The sequence below is a fragment of the Ceratotherium simum genome, chromosome 30, assembly GCF_057802395.1.
Source record: "Ceratotherium simum simum isolate JZ-2026a chromosome 30, ASM5780239v1, whole genome shotgun sequence".
Lineage (NCBI taxonomy): Eukaryota > Metazoa > Chordata > Mammalia > Perissodactyla > Rhinocerotidae > Ceratotherium > Ceratotherium simum.
The window spans coordinates 37,426,571-37,433,079 of NC_141929.1; positions in this window are offsets into that span (position 1 = coordinate 37,426,571).

Below are 6,509 nucleotides of genomic sequence, written 5' to 3' on the forward strand. Positions count from 1 at the left end.
TTCTCTTAGGAATAGTTAGAGTGCAGGTAACAGAAATGGGTACTATCTTAAGCAAAAATAACAAACAACAGCAACAAAAGACAAACAAACAGAGGGCAAAACAAATTTACAGAAAGGAGAATGAGGACTCACAGAACCAAGAGTGAGCTTCTAATTAGGGCAGCCCCCGAGGACCGAAAAGAGGAAATGCAAGGTTTCTGGCAGGAAGGAGCCATCACTGTGTGAAAGAGTCCTCTTGGACCACCCATCTGTGCGTCCCTCTGTCAAGGTTCAAAGTCTGCTGGGGATCTAACTGGCTGAGTCCAAGTCACGAGCCAGCGTGCTGGCTGCCTGGGGGAGGGAAGCGGGAAAGCATGGCTCTGAGCCTCCAAAGCCAGAGGCAGGGCACTGCCTCCTGCAAGACCACACTCAGTGGGGATCTCTTTCAGCACAGGAGGGTAGAAGCTAAACAGCTCAAACATGGAGAATGTTCCTAAACACACACACCGCTGCCTATGCTCTGCATCTCCCCTGCCCCACTTCCTAAAGTGCCTCCCTCTCTCAATCACCCTCTCTCCTAGCTGTATTCGATCCTGCCCTCTCTGCTAGCCTTCTGCCTTAGCCTGTAAACATGTTTGAATCTCTCCCATCATTAAAAACCAGCCTTTGTCCATATACTGCTTATGACCTAGGCCCTAATCTTTCCTACCAAGAGTCAAAAAAAGGTTCTTCACTCACCACCTACGCTTCCTCGCCACCCACTCACCACTCAACGCACTGCAGCCTGACTTCTGCCTCCCTCACCCAGCACTTCCCTGAAACTACCTTCCAAAGTCAGCAATGAACTTCTACTTGTTCAGTTTAAAGAGCACTTTCTAGTCTTGCGTCTCTCAGGTGTTGATCACTGTGCTTCCTGAAACACCGCCATCTTGGCTCTGGGGTCCCTTCATCCAATTTTCCTTCAGTAACTGTTAGTGAGTCATCACCATACACCAGAGTTCTGCAGTCAGAACTGGGGGTGAATAATAAGCAGGATGGCCCACATCGTGCCCTGAAAGCCCTAAGAACCTGTGGGAAGACAAGTAAACAGGCCAACGCCGTAACATTTGACACTGACGTGGTGGGGCGGATTGTTGTCCCCAGCTCTTCACTCCCTTCCTATAATGGAATTGCACGTCCACGCCCTCTGCCCTGTGAATTTGTGCAGCGGAGTATGCTTCCCGGCCCCTCTGACTTTGGGCTTGGCCGTGTGACTTGCTTTGGCCAATGGAACGTGAGCAGACGTGAGCAAGCAGAGGCTTTAACGTGCTGACACAGCTCGGCTCGGCCTCTTGCACTTCCGCCACCTGCAATGAGAAGAACATGTGCTAGAATGAGAGACGTGAGGAACGGACCTCGCCAACCACAGCCTGCAGCAGAGGTGCCCCAGGTGATGCACCTACACGTGAACGAGGAAATTCAATATATATTGCTGTGAGCTATGAGATCTGGCAGTAATTGTTTCCACAGCTTTGTAGCAGACGCCTGACTTACTGTGGGGATCACGGACCCTATGGGAGCACAGAGAGTGGGACCTGATCTTCCTGTGGTTGATCAGAGGAGTATTGATAACCAAGATGAATCATGAAGGATAAGTAAGAGTTGGCCAAGGGAAAGTGGAATGGGGGAGGGGGCATGGAGTGGCGGGGAGTCCTCAGTGGAGGCAGCAAACCGCACTGAGATGAGAGAATGCAACAGGCTTGGAAAAGGCCCATTGTTCCCTCTTGCTGGAGCATGGATGCTGTATCCTTTTCATCTGCTTCTCTGGGCAATGTCAGCTACTCCTGTGGCTTCCTTGATCCTCTTTGTCCTGACTTATCCTCAATCTACATCTTCAACTGAGACTTCTCTCAAGCTTCGAGATGTCTTCTCCTACTGTCATCTCAGTGAGGCTCTCGTAGTCAACGCAGTCAATACAGTCCTGTATTTACTTTCTTAGTCCCCTCAGACTTGCTCTACCTGTGCTCCTGATCTCGATAACAAGCCCCCGCCCCACACCTGCCAGTTGCCCAGACCAGAAAGTTTCCCCTCATCTCAGTGTCACTTATCTCTCACTTGGCCCACATCCAACAGGTGATGAGCCTCTGTTTAGCCCACCTCCAATCTCCTGAATTTGCTCCCGACTTTCCACACCTCTTTCCACTGCAAATAGTCACTGTGTTAGTGGGCATTTTTACCTTGTTCCTGATTTTAGTGAGAATCCTCTAACATATCACCGTTAAGGAGGATACATGTTAGAGGTTTGTGATGGCTACACTTGATCAAATCGACAAATTTTCCTTCTATTCCTAGCTTACTGAGAGTTCTTTTTTTTAAGACATGGATATTAATTTTATAAATTGGTTTCTTCCTGAATTAATTGAAATAATCACATAGTGTTTATTTCTTAGTCAGTTACTGAAGCAGATGTCCTGAGGCATTCATAATCCATACTTGGTCATTCAAAACCCATACTTGATGTAGTATTCCTTTAACTCAATGCTTAATCTCATAGAGGAGTGGGCTCTGTTAGAGGAGTGGGCTCTATTATCATTCTTGCATTGATCTCTCCCAGCCAACATCTCCAACTCAGACATTCTGCATTGTCATGACTGACACTGACTTAGGCCTTTCGTTCTCTGTAGTATTATATATAGTATTACGTGAAATACTTCAGTAATAGTGGGATAGAGTCATACAATAAGTTAGAACTCTTTACATCGTTTTCTATAATACTGAAAGTGTCTGTGTACATACACTGGATAATGATCATTGTGCATACACAATGGATAATGAAAACCTTAATGGTTTAGTAGAACTTACTTATTAAATCAACTTTTTCTTAAACTGCTTTCGAGTTATATCTTTTACTGCCTTTTCACTTTCTTGTATGATTGTTGGTCTTCTCAGGTATTTTTTTGACCTTTAGTCAATTTGATTTTATTAATCAAATTTAAATAGTTTATTTTCTATTTCATTAATAGAAATTAGTTTTCATTAATTTTATTTAGCTTTTTTACTTTTAGTTTGTCATTTTTTTATAGCTTCCTATGTTAAAGATGAGTTCATTAATTTTTAATATTTCTCGGCTTTCAGTGCATGCACTTAAAGCTATATGTTTTCCTCTGGGTGCCATATTGGCCATCTCCCATTGGTTTTGATTCGTAGTGCTTTTATTGTCATTCATTAAAAATGGCTCGTACCATCAATTTGGCGATCTTGTATAGCAAGCCATATCTCCTTGTTTTTTGGCTAGTTTTGAACATATTCCTCTTCCACATATGCAATATACAGACCATTTTAAGCTTCCTATTGGGATTTTAATTGGGATTTTATAATTGAGAGTTTACAGTCTAATGGGGAAGAATTAATATTAGATTTCCTAAGAACATGGTGTGTGTTTCAATTTGTTTAGACGTCCTTTTGTGTCTATCAGTAAACTTTAGTTTTCTTTTACATAGGTCTTATGTATCTTATTAGGTTTGTTATTGCTATCGTGAATAGGATCCTTTCCCCTTTATGTTTTATAACTGGTTATTAATGATACATAAGGTAACTAACAATTTTTAGTTTTAGTTTTTATATTTGACCACATTACTAAACACTTATGGGAATTAATAATTATTTGGCTTATTCTCTTGAATTTTCTAGGTAGGCAATCAAATCATCTGCAAAATAAGTGCTCAATAAATGTTTGTTGAATGAATATTTGTTGAATTTCTGAGCTTATCTTCCAGGAAGTATAGACAATCTTGTGCAATTTGGATGTCCCTCAAGAATCTTGCCCTACATGAGTCTCTCAACTTTTCTGAATACGCTCTGAATTTTCTCTACAAATTCTTGTACCTCTGTGATGTATTTCATCACATTACATAAGCTATACTCTGATCTTAAATAATTTAGAAGAACCAGAATGTAAAAAATTCAAAGAGCATTCTCACAAATATTAGGGCCTCAATGGCAAATATTCTCATATTTCCGAGCAACCTTCCACATCAAACCTAAGCATCAAGGGTGGGAGGAGCCCTATCCTTCCCCATTGCAAAAGGACGTTGTGCAGAAATGCCCTGCCTCCTCTTGAAAAGCACAGACTGGCTTTTTGGCTCTACCTGCCCTTTTACACACAGGCTCTTTCCACAGAGAACGAGCAGAGAAAAGAAATGCTGAAACTTGCCCTAGTGGCAACCCCAATCCAGGAGGACTTGAAAGATTTGAGAAATGCAAACTGTCCTTCAAGAGACAAATTTGCTTTTTCTATATTTGATTTAAGCAATCCAAACTTTAAAAAAAAAAAAATGAATGAGGGCTCGGGAGGAGAAGGAGGCTGGAAAATGAGTCCTTTGAAAATTCCTCTAGAGAGCCAACCGCAGCCTATTAATATTAACACACGGTACCTCTACCCTTGGAAGCGTTTGGAGATTCGCGGGCTGGCTCTCGGGAACCCTGCTGTGCGTGGTTCTTTTTGAATGTTAGGAATAAAACCCACAGCCTCTGAGTTAGGCAGAAAAATGTCCATTTGCCTTTGTGCACACACTTTCATAGGAAGCTGCCTCAGGTATAGAAAAGAAGAAGGAAAATGACGAGAATTCTTAACCACAGGCTGCTCCTTGGCAAGGAAAATCCTTATTTAAGAATCTTACAAAGTGCAAGATGAACGGGAGACAATGAAATGAAGCTCAGATTCATCTTGGAAAATTATTTCTTTCTGAGATGGGCTCAATTACTGATACTGCTTGGTGACTTGCGACTACTTATACCCAAAGTAGTAAAGTGAAAGCAACAGAGAACCTCGGGCTCTAAACAGAAAATGGCTGGGGGGAAGGAAGACTTAAAAAAATTAGGAGAAAGGAAAATAAGTGCCTCAGCCTTCTCTTAGATACATAAGGTTTCTTACTAGAAATTCAGACTTGACCTTGAACACAGATCGATTCTCACCACCAGGCAGTGAGGACGGGACAGGACCTGGTGAGCATTGCCACACTCGGCCACACGGCTCCATCCTGAGTTCTCTGAACAAGGCTGCTTGTTTGCACCTCTCTGTCTGCCATGCTTTCCCATTCCCTCTTAACCTGCTGACTCCTGCCAGTCCTCAAGGTCAGCTTAGATGTCACTTCCTCCAGGAATTCTCCCGTAACCTTCCAGACCCTGTGACTACCTCTGTTGTAGCACCTGCCACACGGGGTTATAATTGTCCAGTTAGTCATCTATCTTTTTCCTGTAGATTCCATGTCAGCTGGCAATGACTATCGCCCACCTGATACAGTGCCTGGCACATGTGAAGAGCTCAATAAATACTTGTTGAATGAATGAACAGAGGATAGACCAGCACAGCATTTCTAAGGGCAAAAAGTCACCCTCTCACCCTAGGGCTGCATTTCTGTTTGAAATGAAAGCAGTTTCAAGGTTAAATATATTCTTAGAGTCACGTTTAATTGGCCAGCATCCCAAACACTAAATCATTCAGTCCCAGGAGGAAGATTTTTTTCTCCCTCGGCAAACATTTCCCAAAGAAAAGTATAGATGAGGCGACTGCTGGAAGGAAATAAAACCTTACTGTGGAGCTGCAAAGATGCCCAAACACTGCCAAAGATGTCCCACAGGCTTGCCCACTCAGAGAATATCTATAAATGTTTTCCTCGGTTAGGCTATTAAGACAAAATTATCTTGAAAACGCTTTCTAAACGTTGTCACAACCGTTTCCTAGTAATCTGTTAACCTTCCTTACTCTCCAACACAGCTGGATATCAAGGGTGTCCTGCATCTTAGGACCACATTAGAAATCTTTGTCCTTCCTTATCATCTCTCATAAGAAAAGGCAAAACAGTTAAACTTTAGAGTTTGACCAAAAGAATCTTCAACCCTTAAATCAGGTATATTAGTTTGCTAGGCCTGCCATAACAGAGTGCCACAGACAGGTGGCTTAAACAACAGAAATGTATTTTCTTAGAATTCTGGAAGCTAGAAGTCCGACATCAAGGTGTCGGCAGGGTGGTTTCCTCCGAGACCTCTCTCGGTGGCTTGTAGATGGCCGTCTTCTCCCTGTGTCTTCATGTGGTCTTCTCTCAGTGCGTGTCTGTGCACAAATCTCCTCTTCTTATAAGGACATCAGGCATATTGGAATAGTACCCACCCTAACAACCTCGTTTTACCTTAATTGCCTCTCTAAAGACCCGATCTTTGAATACAGTCACATTCTGAGGTACTGGGGGTTAGGGCTTCAACATATGAATGGGGGTGGGGAGACACAATTCAGCCCATAACATCAGGATAGAGTTTATTTCCTCAGATATTTGTGGGCGGAAATGGAAGACACAGAAGCGTAGACTCATTGGCTACTTTTCTTCAAGAGTATAACTGGAACTGGGACCTCCGTTCAACATAGGATGGTCTCCAGTGGGAAGTCCCAAGATCAGAAAACAATGATTTGATTCTTCTGTGGTTTAAATGTTCCCCCTCCCCATCAGAGTAGGAATAAGACAACTATAAACTTTCTTGGACTTCTATTTTGGTTT